This window comes from Protopterus annectens, chromosome 4.part0 (assembly GCF_019279795.1).
Source record: "Protopterus annectens isolate FY-2018-M chromosome 4.part0, PAN1.0, whole genome shotgun sequence".
Classification (NCBI taxonomy): Eukaryota; Metazoa; Chordata; order Ceratodontiformes; family Protopteridae; genus Protopterus; species Protopterus annectens.
Window position 1 is genome coordinate 1,671,075,375 of NC_056733.1, and position 13,526 is coordinate 1,671,088,900.

Genomic DNA, 13,526 nt, shown 5'->3' on the forward strand with positions numbered 1-13,526 from the left:
TGCAGGAGAAAAAAAACAGTCCTGCTATAAAAGAGTGCAGAAATATTGGTTGGTATTTAGATTCATGTGAAAAATCAGCCAAGAAATTTCAGCACATGCTGATTGGGAGACAGTAATAAACTGTAAGAACGCTGACTACTTTCTGCAATTAAAATCTATAATAACAAAACTAGCTGTGCTAGAGCTGTATCAGATTCTGAAATTTAGGCAAATAACTAACAGAATAATTCAAAACAACTAGCATTCTACTATTCTTTCAATGTGGTATAATATGCAAAACAAAATGTGTAAATGGTATACAATTGTATGCTTGCTGCACTGAGACTGTTTTTGAGCTTAACTAAACCCTGCCTGAGTTTTTGGAATATTGCAGTGTCTGACACATGAAAATTTTGGCTTTGTCATATTATGCTTTCATTGTTAGGATTGTTTGTATATTCAGGAAATGGATCACTATGGACAGTCAAACCTCAGATGCTTAAATTCCATTAACTCACAGCCAGAGATTTGAATGGCTGCTATCTATCAGCTCACTCTCAAACCTGAATGTGAGTTAAGCCACACAGATGCTGCATCATATGCTCACATCCTAGATGACAAATAAAAGAAAGTACTCGACAACCAGGTAAGTGGGAAGCGGAATGAGGCGAGTGCTGTTAGATTTCTGAAGGGGAATGGAGAGTGTAGTGTGGACTAAGGGTTAGGGAAGGAAACAGGGGCTTTAGGCTTCGGGGCTGATTATACCAAACATTTGCATGAGATAATATGGTCAAGTTTATTAGCTTTTTTCAGAGTCCAGAATTCTCTCGACATAATTGATGTTGGTAAAACGTGTTTGACAGTTTATGTGTGACTAGTCAGTCACCCATGAGAAAGGTATTTGTTTCAACTGTTGACTGGAGAAGATATTCTGCATACTCTGAAGGGGTCATAAATGGGGATCTGTAATCATCTGTAATGCAATAAACATAAGTGATAAACCAGTTCCAGATCTGTATCATGCTATATCTTTTGAGAGACAATGGGGTTAGAAATAATGATAGATACTCCCCCATAACTGTCGGTGGGTCAGAGTATGTAATAGATATTGTACTCTGTTGTGCAGGCAGTGCTTTCATTGTAGTGGAACTACATTTCTGTGACTACACAGATCCTAATGTCTTCGAGGTTAAAGAAGGTCTCACATTCAGTGATTTTGTTTCTTTAGCTTCTGGCATTCAGCAGTGCTATCTTGATATTATTGTGGTTGGATTCTGGTATGTTGGAAGATTCATCAGGAATACCCAAACTAAAATGGACCTGTGGGTTAAGAAACATTTTAGCCAGTATGCAACAACCAAAATGAGAAAGATCCAGTCCATCACTGGTGAAACAATTGGATGTATGGACCATTTTTTCCACTGCAGACACAGACTTAATCCTCATAAAGTGACAATAATATACCGGCCAATTTTTAAAGCTTATTGTTTTATTGTTTTATTCTTGAATTTACACAAGATTCTTGGTGATGGTTGAATGTTGTTCACTGTCAGGGCCTTTCCAACTTCATAGACATGAGCAGAGACCTCAGCAATGTCTCTCTACATCTATTCTATTCCATCTCTCTCAACTTTCTGATTTAACACTTGTTTAACATGTTTCCCCCCTTTCCTGTAACTAGTTTAGTCCAGATACAGATTCTTAGTTTTAGTACTTGAATTTGCTTATTTGTGATCAGCACTTGTTCAGAACTTGTTGTAAGCACTAAATAACCTATTAATTGCTACAGCACTCAACCTTCCTCATTACCTAGAGGAAAACAGTTTTGGTGCTTACTTTCCTCACTTGCTTAGAGAAAAACAGCTCTTGTACTCACTTTCCTCACTTATCTAGAGGAAAATTGTTTTTATATTCAGGCATGTCCAAGGGTCAGCTCCCAGTGTTCTCTCCTGTTTATCTGATGAATCTGGGCATCTTGGGGCAATGTAGAAATTGTCTCATGTACACAGACAACCCTCTCCTCCTATCACCCAACACTACAACCTGTGAGAGATGCACTTATCTAGCTAAACTGGAGGTAAAGCTCTCTCCAACCAAGACTGAACTTGACAGTCAAGAGAAGAAGGTAAACCTTTGCACCACACCACACTCATCACATAGTCTCACTAAATCTACACCACCAAAATCCACACATAGAAACACAAATACATTTGCAGAGGCTCTCAGTAATAATCTGCTCAGGCAACAGAGACCTCCAAAGCAGAAATGCAAGCAACCTTCACCCCCCCAGCACAACCCAAATGACACATAGCCCGCAGATTCAGTGTGCCACTCAACCACAGCCAACAAGACAAAACAACGTACCCAACTCACTAGTCATAGGTGACTCTATAGTCAGGCACACTGATGTCCAATTCACCAGGCTAAACAAGGAGAAGGTTACTGTCAGCTGCCTGTCGGGTGCCAGGATCGCCACATAACCCATGCACTCAGGTCACTCCACAACAAGTACAAATATGACTCTGTCATTATCCATGTTGGTGTGAATGACCTGAGACGTACCTCCCTGGACTACATGAAAAGAGACATGGAAGAGCTCTCCCATCTTGTAGCCCAGGCAGGTATGACCCTAGCCCTGAGTAGCATTCTGCCATCACCCAGAATTATGCCGCAGTACAAGGATAAAATGATTGACTTCAACAATTGGCTAAGCTTCTGGTGTCATTCTAAAGGGATCCAGTATCTGTCTGCCTGGGATGACATGGTCGACAGACCACAATGCTTTGCCAGAGATGGCCCGCACCTGTCACCCCTGGGATTCCGGATACTGGCTAAGATTCTTGCCACCCCTATACTGACTTTTTTAGGCAAGGTTAAAATGACAAATTCACCACCATAACAGGAGCAGGCAAGCAAAAACTGAGGGTGATGCTACTCAATGCTAGAAGTCTAAATCTCAAAATGCACTCACTCGAGACACTCCTTAAAATGGAGAACGTCGATATCTGTGCAGTGATTGAGACCTGGTTCAAGGCTCTAGAGAGTACCCCTGCACTACCACGCTATAACTCATACCACACTTTTTGGCCATGTAACCTGGACTAGAACACCAAAGGTGGAGGTGAGTCCATATTCATTAAGGATATCCACACCTCCAGGCTAGTTGCTCAGCATAATGCAGCCGAGGTTATCCAAGTGCAACTAACTCTGGGCAAAACTGCAATCCAAGTTGTAGCTTGCTGCAGATCCCCCACCATACCCAAGGATTCCCACTCCTCTTTTACTGATGTACTGGAAAATATTAGGGTTCAATCAAACACCCTAATAATGGGCGATTTCAACTACTCCACCATTAACTGGGAAAACTACTCATGTACCAACTCCTTTGCTCGATGCTTTCTGGAATTAATAAACTCCAATGCCCTAGATCAACTTATCCACAACCCCACCAGGGGCAACAATATCCTAGAGCTAGTCATTACCAACATGAGTGACCGGTATTCCACACCTAAAGTCAACGCCTCATTGGTCCGATCCGACCATAAGCTAATTACCCTAGATATCCACATCCTGTCCCCACCCCCCCATTAAGGAAACCATGGTAAAAAAACTTTCCAAAGCTGACTTCATGCTTCTTAAGACAGAAGTGGTAAACTTCATGACACCTATGCAGATGAACAATACAGTTACAACTAGTGAATCCTGCACAATTGCACTTTATAAGCACTTACACGAGTGCATAGATCATGCTATCCCAAACAGAACCAAGATGCTATCCTCAAAAAAAGGAAGCCAATCTGGTGGTTCGCTGCCATAAACAAACTGTACAACAGAAGGAAGAAACTGTTGCAAAAGAGAGTAAAATCCCATGAATGGAGGAGCTCACTGGTCAGCCTCAGTAAGAAGCTGAGATCCCTGATAAAATCCTCCAAAGTTAGTTACAAAAACAAAATCGCCACTGATTCTAAAGACAACCACAAAGCATTCTATAGCTATGTCAAGAATCTCAATAGCAACACTCAGATCTGCTCTGAGTTACAGCACAATGGCACTAAATATACAGACCCAACTGATATTGCCAGCATCCTGGCAGATAGGTTCAGTGCTAACTTTACTCTCCTCTCACCCACTAAAGAGCCCATCTCTATACCGGAAGAATGCAAAATTCCTGTAATCATGACTGCACAGGTAAAAAACACACTCTCCAAAGCCAAGAACACAGCACCCATGGGACCAGACAACATCCCAGACTGCGTTTTACATGAACTACAGAATGAACTGGCAACCCACCTAAATACCATGTTCAATCATAGCCTCACCTCAGGCTTTGTGCCTGCTGAATGGTGCGCAGTGAAGGTTATCCTACTCCACAATGGGGGAGCCACCACAGACCGTGGGAAGTACTGCCCCATTAGCCTGACGAGCCAGGTCTGCAAGGCCATGGAACGTATCATCATGGAACTTATAAACAAAGACATTGGTAATCTCCAAACTCTGGACCCCACCCAGTTCGGGTTTGTAAAAGGCAGATCATGTCTCCTAAACCTGATAGACTTCTTTGAAGCAGTCACCAAAGCCGTAGACGAGGGTAAGGTGGTTCACACAGCCTATCTAGATCTTGCCAAATCTTTCAACACCATCCCCACTCTGGAATTATAGATAAATTCACTAAACTAGGTATAAATCCGTATGTCACAAGATGGGTTGCCAACTGGTTCACTGACAGAACCCACACTGTGAAAGTAGCAGACTCCAAATCCAACTTCAGACCAGTCACAAGTGGAGTACCACAGGGTTCAGTCCTGGGTCCTCTCCTGTTTGGTATCTACTTCTCTGAAGTACAGGCTAACACAGAAGGTCTTTGGCTAATGAAGTTTGCAGATGACTACAAACTAGGAGCCATAATCGAAACTCCTAATGATGTGGACATCCTACAAAAGGGCCTCACTAAGACAGATGCCTGGTGTCAAAGCCATGGCCTCAAGTTCAATGCCAAAAAGTGCATTTTCATCCCCTTTGATAAAACCTCTGTACCCATGAACTACAACATAGGCGGTAGTATACTTAACACTGAAAGTGTGATAAGAGACCTTGGGACACAGGTGGACAGTAGTCTGTCCTTTGATAATCACATCACCACAGTAGTCAGGAAATCCTTCTATGTGGCACACCTCATCACAAAAGGTTTCTCATCCAGAAAAAAAGAGGTAATTATTCCCCCTCTACTCATCACTCATTAGACCCCTTATAGAGTACAACACCCCTTTTGGTATGTACCTCACAAGACATCTACAACAACTGGAAAGGCTGCAGAAATACCTCACAAAGAGATTACCGGCCTCAATCAGATGCCCTATGCAGACCATCTCAAAAAAACTCCAGCTTTACTCCATCGCATATCACCTACTCAGAGGTGATCTCTGCCTAACATACAAAGCTATGTCAAATCCAGAGCTGTTGGACATGCTCCACTTAAAGAAATCCCAATCCCTCCGAGCTACATGCTCTAGGGACCTAAACCTTGCCACCACAATAAACAGAACATGCCGGAGGGATAGATTCCTGTCACAGAGACTTACCATACTCTGGAATAAACTTGATGATTGGATGGGAAATAGGAAATTCACCCTGAGGATCACTTCTGTGGCTCTGCTCGACAGTGGCACAGGAAAATAATTTTCTTGGGTGGCAAAAGCTAGGCTACCTTTTTGGCTGGGCTTGTATAGGCCCCAAGGCCGATAGCCTAGTACCTACCTATAAACCTATGAACCTATTCTACCATCTGTAACACCTAAGATCATTCACTCCACATAAGGTAACTACAGGGTCAGAACATTTGCTGTGACAGTGTAGGGACCTGAGGGCCATAGTGACAATCCTCATCCAGGGAACAGAGACAACTAGCTGTGTCCATATCCTTTGCGACATAATAACGTCTTTGTCTGTATGTCTTACAACGGAATCATCATGACTACAACTTTTCAGAGATGTGCTGACGTAAACTTAAAAGTAGATGTTTGCAGCACAGGTGGCTCCCAATAACAACAGGTGTGGATGTTTGTGTGCAGTGCTTTTATTTGTGCAATGTAGGTGAGCTAGTAGGATGTCTAGCAGGAGTAAGAGGCTTATTTAATGACTTCTTTATTAACTCAGCATATCTAGAAGCAATAGCTTGATGTTATGTTAATATAGTTCTGCTGGTGAGCTAATTACTGGGAATGGTTGGAATGGAGAGATTAGGTGCATCTCTCAGAGGTGAAACCAGCATGTGCTGGAAGAATTGGTTGTCAATCCAATTGAGGCAGCTGCTATACTTCCTCAGAAAATCCAGAAAATCAAATACTAGTAAGCTGGCTAAGGATGATGCTATAACACACTGGGACTTCAAGGCTATAGTACCATTCTTCGAGGGGTAGACTATTAATTGCAACATAACAGCAATTAGAATTAACAAAGAGTATATACATAAATTAGCGCAAAAGAGTGATGGTTGAAGATGCACAAATTATAATTAGCTTAGTTGCAGCAGCAAGGGTATCAATTTTGAATGTTTTCTTTTCAGAAAATAATTGGCAACACCTATATTTAACTAGTGGTATTCAGTATTCTCAGTGTGTGGAATATAATGGAAGTGTAAATGAATTTCATTATATTAAATTGAGTGTCTCCAACAAAAGAGATACATTTGTGCTGGCTAGTAAGTGCTAATTAAAAACTAGTTGGAGACAATAATGTGTTCAAATTAGTATAAGGGGTGGGCAATTCAATTAGTGCTGAGTTTAAGAAGATAACAGGAAGTGGGTAGGAAGACAGGATTTTTTTTTCCAGAGAGCTGCCTATATCAGATAGTGTTTCAGTTAACGTTTTGTTGTGCTAACCTTGGAATGCTTCATTTTCTTTGTTTTAAACAACTTTTTTATTAATTTTAAAACAAATATTTGTACAAAATGATTTAAAGATAAATCAAACAAAACATAACTATTCACAGATGTCTATAGCAAAATCAAATACAGACAACTAAATCATTAAAATGTATCAAGTAAATCACTTAATTTTGACCAAAATTTAAACTGTTGAGTAATACTCTAAGTTCTTATTTTGGTATATCCTTTTTACAAACATTTTTTGCTAAATTAATGAATTAAGTGAAAGAAAGAATAGTCTTACATTTTTAATTATTTGTGACTATTTTACTTGCTATTGCTAAAATGGACCAAAGGAGAGGCACCTGCACCCTAGGAACAGAATCCAGAACTGGAGCATTAAATATGATCAAGGAGTTCGAAATGATACAATTATCTGTCCACAAAGCTTTAGCAAAATTTCTAAATTCAAACCAAAAAGGAGTTAATATTTTACAATCCAACACCATATGAATCCAGTCTGCATTAGAGACTTCATTAGACCTCCAACAATTATTTTTTCTCATGGTTGTATATTAAATAAGCTTTATGTGGAGTTAAAAAAGCTCTGTGAAGAAATTTCCATGTATATATTTTCCAATAAAGAGAATAAGTAGATTTTCCTGCAGATTTGAGAATTAAGCATTTATCTTCATCCAAAAAAGTCTTCTTATCAACCTTAGTTGCGTAATTACAAAATAATGAATCTGTGGAAACAAACTCTTCTCTTATTATTTTATAAATTATTGATATATATGATTTATTCTTCTTTGAGTTACTATTGATTTTAAAACAAAACAAAATGCTTGTATCTTTGGAATATTTTGTGTTTGAAAATCCATGAAGATTTTGATTTTATCACTAACATATTTTTACAACATTGCATAGTCAACCAATTAATACTTTCTAAACAATGTCTTGCAAGAAGATAATCTATATTATGTTATTTATTTCAGATTATAGATTAATGTCAAAAGATTACATTTGCATCTCTAAGGTCTAGTATTTTGTTTATATTAAAAGTTCCAAAACAACTTACAATATTTGGTATTGGAAAGAATAAAAACAATAAATAGTTAACTATATAATTAGAATTCATGAATTGTTTAAAATTTACAAGGATGTAATCGATGAAAAGAGAGGAATAGTTTTTTTTCTTCTCCATTAAACATGTCTTTCAAGATCCAGTAAAATATTTTATTTTCAAATTTACAGAAAGATTCTACAACATAACTGTTATTATTTATTAATCTTTTGTGAATGGATTTCCAAGGGGACTGGTAAGAGGACTTTAACCATAGAGATATTAAATTGAGAATTATGAATTTGGCATATAATTCAACATTTGGAAAACTTAATCCACCTTCTTGACAACTTTTAACATGCCAGTCAAAGTATAGTCGTTGTTTACTGGTTGACCAGAAAAAATTGAGAAGAGTAAAATTTAATTTCTTGAAGATTGTTTAGGAGGGAAAATAATTAATGATTGTAGATAGAAAAGTATTTTGGTTGGACTATCACTTTTATTAAAGTAAGTCTATCTTCTATTGTAAAACAAATCTTCCAATTAATAATTATTTTAGTAACAGTATCTACTAAATAGCTATAATTTACTGATATTAAGTATTTTATAGTAGATTTAATTATAACTTCAAGATAATTAATTTGTGATTTGTCCTGAATAAAATTATTTTATTAACTTTTTTGTCAATGTAAATTGTCTGTTTTGTCAAGGTTAAACATTAAACCTGACACATTTTCAAAGTAATTGCCAAACTAAATTTTCTATTCAAGCTTCAGCATCACCATTTGTTATTAAAATGTCATCTACAAATAACTGAATTTTACAGAAATAACTTTTATCTATTGAGAATCAATGAATTTTGCATTAGATCTAATAAAGTTTGAGAAAGGTTCAATTGCTTGAGCAAATAATAGAGGTGACAAGGGATAACCCGTTTTTGTACCTTTTAAATTTTTGAAATATCTAGAAAAAATGATCCAATTTTAATAAAACAGAATGAGTTACTATATATATTACTTACAGAGAACTGAAGGTAAAACAACTCACTTGCTGCGACTTTTACTTTCTGAAATATTCTTATGTAGGTGTATCCCCTGTTAACTAATTACTGCATCAAGTTTAGTAGTTTTACTTAATTTTATTATATTGGCATAGTGTGCACACTTGCAAGGTCTTTTCCCCTTCTTCCATTTCCTGCCATAACAAACAACTGCCACTAGAAAGCAGCAGAACACCACCAAACAACTGAATCTTAGCCTAGATAAGCAGCTCATCCTATAAGCAGGACAGTGTTCTACAGTTATTTAAATTCCTCAGTATTTCTGTCTATACAATACTAGACTGAATTCTCACCAATCGCCCATCTTCCACCCATAATTTAGGTGCACAACCTGACAATCTAAGCGACCACCTCCCAACCTTCATCATCAGAGACCAAACTAAACTCACTAGAACTAGCTCTCTTAAACACATCAGATACGTTAAAAACTTCAGGTTTGATGACCTTAATGCAGCCTTTAAACACTCTAACTGGTCCCCTCTTTTAACACTTCCTTTAGATGAAGCAGTTGAGTATTTCACCACTATCTTCTTAGGCCTACCAACTTACCCCACCAAGACAAATCTGGACTAAAACCATTTATGCCCCATGGCTTACTAAGAGCACTAGGCAACTTATGAAACAAAGGGACAAAGCATAGGACACCTGGCACAAAAACAAAATTACTCCTAATAGGCAAACATTCTTAGAACTGAGAAACACTGTAAAAAAATATAAAAATCAAGGAAACAAATGAGACTAGACAAACAAAAATACTGTAGTGAAATTCAAACTAAGTACAATACCTACCCACAAAGGTTCTGGGCCACTATAAACAGTATTTTTCAACCATGTAAATCAGCAAATCCTCATCCATAGACACCACGTCTATAAATACAGACACCCAATTCAGTGAGCTCTTTACCAACTCTATACTAAAGCTGTCAACAAACCCACCCTCCTCAACAACCACTATACTATATAACTCATCAAATAACGTCAACTCCTTCACCCTTCAATCTGTACTAAAATACACCATCTATAGACACCTAACCAAACTTAAAACTACCACCCTAGCAGTAGACAAACTACCTGCCAAATTCCTACAAATAGCCGCCAAAGCCATTTCCTACCCAAGCTCTATAATTATTAACACATCACTCTCAGAACAAAAGGTGCCACTTCTCTGGAAAATCTCCTACATTATAACAATACACAAATGGGGCACGTCCACTGGCCTAACAAACTACCATCCTATAACTATACCTTCCCAACTGGCTAAAATACTGGAAAAATGTATTTACACTCCGATCCTAACACATCTCCTCTCCAAAACTCTTCTTGCCAAAACTCAGCACGGATTCTGCCCCAACCATAGCACTACCACTGCACACATCTATTTTAGTAACCTATATATACACGAAATTACTGTACAGTCCCAAAAGAATCTCACAGTCAAACAAAGAACAATAGTAATGAAAAACACTGCAAGATTCACCACCAGGAAACGTAAAATAACTTGTTTTATTCACAGAATGAACAGATCTATTTTAGTAACCTAGTAAATATGCAATGCAACAACATCCAACTAGTGTCTGCAGTTTTCCTTGACTTATCAAAGGCATTTGATACAATCTCCCATACAAAACCTCTAGCATCGCTCTCAGAATTAAAACTAACTACCCCACTCCACTATGGTTTCAAGACTATCTCTTGCAATGCCAACAAACTGTTAGTGGAAAAACTCCCTTTTCCTCATACTTGCTAAAAACTAAGAGTACCCAAAGGATCAATCCTAGGATCCCTACTTTTCACTATATTTACAAATAATCTTCACAAAGACACCCCTCTAGCAAACCTAGTTCAATACGCTGATGACTCTGGCTTAATCTGCTCTGCTCCCACCCTCCAGCAACTTCACATCAAGACTCGAGAAGCCTTTACATCCAGTGAAACCTGGCTAACAAACTCCCAGCTAATACTAAATCCTAAAAAGACCCAACTTGTGCTCCTCATCTTTACAAAGCAGTAGTACCTATTCCCCCATTCTCTATTTCTGCATCAGATAATACCCCTATTTCCCCTGTCACACAAACCAAATTACTAGGGGTCATTATTGACAATAATGAAATTTGACAAACACATAGCTCATGCAACAACCAAAATCAACAAAACAATAGATACTATTTACAGATGTAAAACCTTTCTAGCCAGCAAAGTAAAGTTACCTTAGTTCATAACCATCTTCTTCTCTATCTTACTGTATGCTTCTCCTATCCTAATTAATCTAAACAAGAGTGATTTAAACAAGCTATCAGTATGCTACAACAAAATAGCGAAATTAACCACAAACTCCTTCTACCGCACCCACCACTGTCAGGCCCTAAAACCGCTTTCCTGGCTGGAACTCCCAAACACCTTAGCTCAAAACCAACTTCTTCTAACTCACCAAATACTCTACCAACTTGAGAAATCTCCAGCCTTACAAGACCTGATCACCCTCTACTCCAATAACTGAGAAATTAGATCCACTAACAAGGCACTAATTGTAATCTCCAAAAGCCATCAGAGCTCTGGTGACTCCCTGCATTCTAGCAACATTGCCAAGATTTGAAACTTTCTAACACTACAAACCAGGGTACAACCTAACAAAACCATCTTCAAAAAACAGCTTATTTCCCACCCAAACAACTCCTGGACATGCAACTGCCTAGCACCTGGCTGGCATATTCTAACACCTTTCTCCTACCCATTATCCAACCTCTTATTTAAAACTCCCACAGATGCAATATATCATCACGTTACCTACCACCTCACTGCCGCCTACTCCCCCCTATCCCATCTATACCCACTAACTGTCCTCCTAGACTAAGTTGAAAAGCTTTCCTTAAAATGTCAATGAACCTCATATGAACTTGTATATATTCACCTCCTTTGACAAACTGGCTAGTATTTTTAGTTTTTTCCTTTCTTCTCTTATCTTCATTACATCTTCACGAATAATATCTGCTAAACATACTGTACGAAAAACATTCACATGTTACTACCTGCTATATTTTTAATTGTATATCTAAACCACTATGCTTATGTAAATATCTTATGCAATCATATGTTATTATCTGCTATACTTTATAACTGTATGTGTAAAGCACAATGCTTACGTAAATATCTTATGGAGAATTTGTTAGCAGTTGTTCTGGAGCTTTTCTCCCCGGGCCTCCACTGAAAACAGACAGCTCTGTCCAGTCAGACCTCCCTGGTAAACAAATATAAAATAAATAAAACAAAATAAAATAAAATAAACATTTTCAAACCCCTGGATTCAGCAAGCAGCCGTGCAAGAATAAGTTATTCCTGCATGGCAGGGACTGTTCCTGCTCAGTATGCAGCGCACCATGCATATGTATGAAGGCATGTTGCCATGCTGTAAAACAGACATGGTTCCATGTACAAGTGCAGGTGGTGTGTCTGAGAGCAGAGATCTCACAATACACATACCCCCTGCACTCCAGAAATGCCGTTCGGCAAGTTAAAACGAGCGAGAATGCTCATAACACCCCCAACCCGTCAGGGTAAGAAATCTGGTCAAAGCCATAATGGACAATCATTCCTACCAAGCCAAAAGTTGATAGAATAACAGATTTAGCATAAGCACATAGCACACACCTCCCAACCTGTCAGAGTAAGGAATGTGGACAGAGCCATAAGGGACAATCATCCCACAAAGCAGAAAGATGATGAAATAACAGGTTCAGCATTAGCATGGATATTCTGAAGGGTACAAATAAAAAAAAGCAACAAATAAATATTTTTTTATACATGCAATAAAGTTTAAGCTTAGCTACATGAGTGTGCCCGTTGCTTAGTTACATTTAGCCCAGCTGAAACAACATGATAAGTTAAAAAGCAATAGACATCCAATGCAAACATACGTGCAATAGTGTACCAGTTAGAACAAATGCCTTGCATGTAGTCATCTACAGTTCAAGCCTCACGAAAGGCATTTCCATTTTGTATGTGTAAACATTAAAATTTTAATTTTTTGCATATTTATGTAAGAAGTAACTGATTTTTCTCAACCTGAGTAGTGTATTAGGCCCAGATGTGAGGTATCATTATAATAAATTAGTGAAACCCCTATATAAACACAAGTGCCCCATACAGTATAGTCACACAAGAATAAATTAATCACAGTGCATTGGGGGATGTCAGGGAAGGTAAATATATATAATATTATTTAATGAATGATGAATCAATCTCATACAACTGGTAGACCAATATAATAAAATATAAGCAATGCTAAGCATTGCACAGCTATGTTGACCAGGTGTTCATAGCTTCATAGGCTCATAGGTTGGTACTAGGCTATCGGCCCTAGGGCCTATACAAGCCTATTCATAAGAATTCCTTGGCTATTTCTTCCCACAATATTTCCTTCCTTGGACCCCTGTTTAGAAGGACCACTGATGTGATCCCTGGGTCCAATCATCAAGGTTCCTTTTGAAGAGGGCCAAAGAGGCACTCTGCTTGACATGTATGGGCAGTCTATTCCAGAGACTGGGGAGTCTCTTGGTCAGGAACC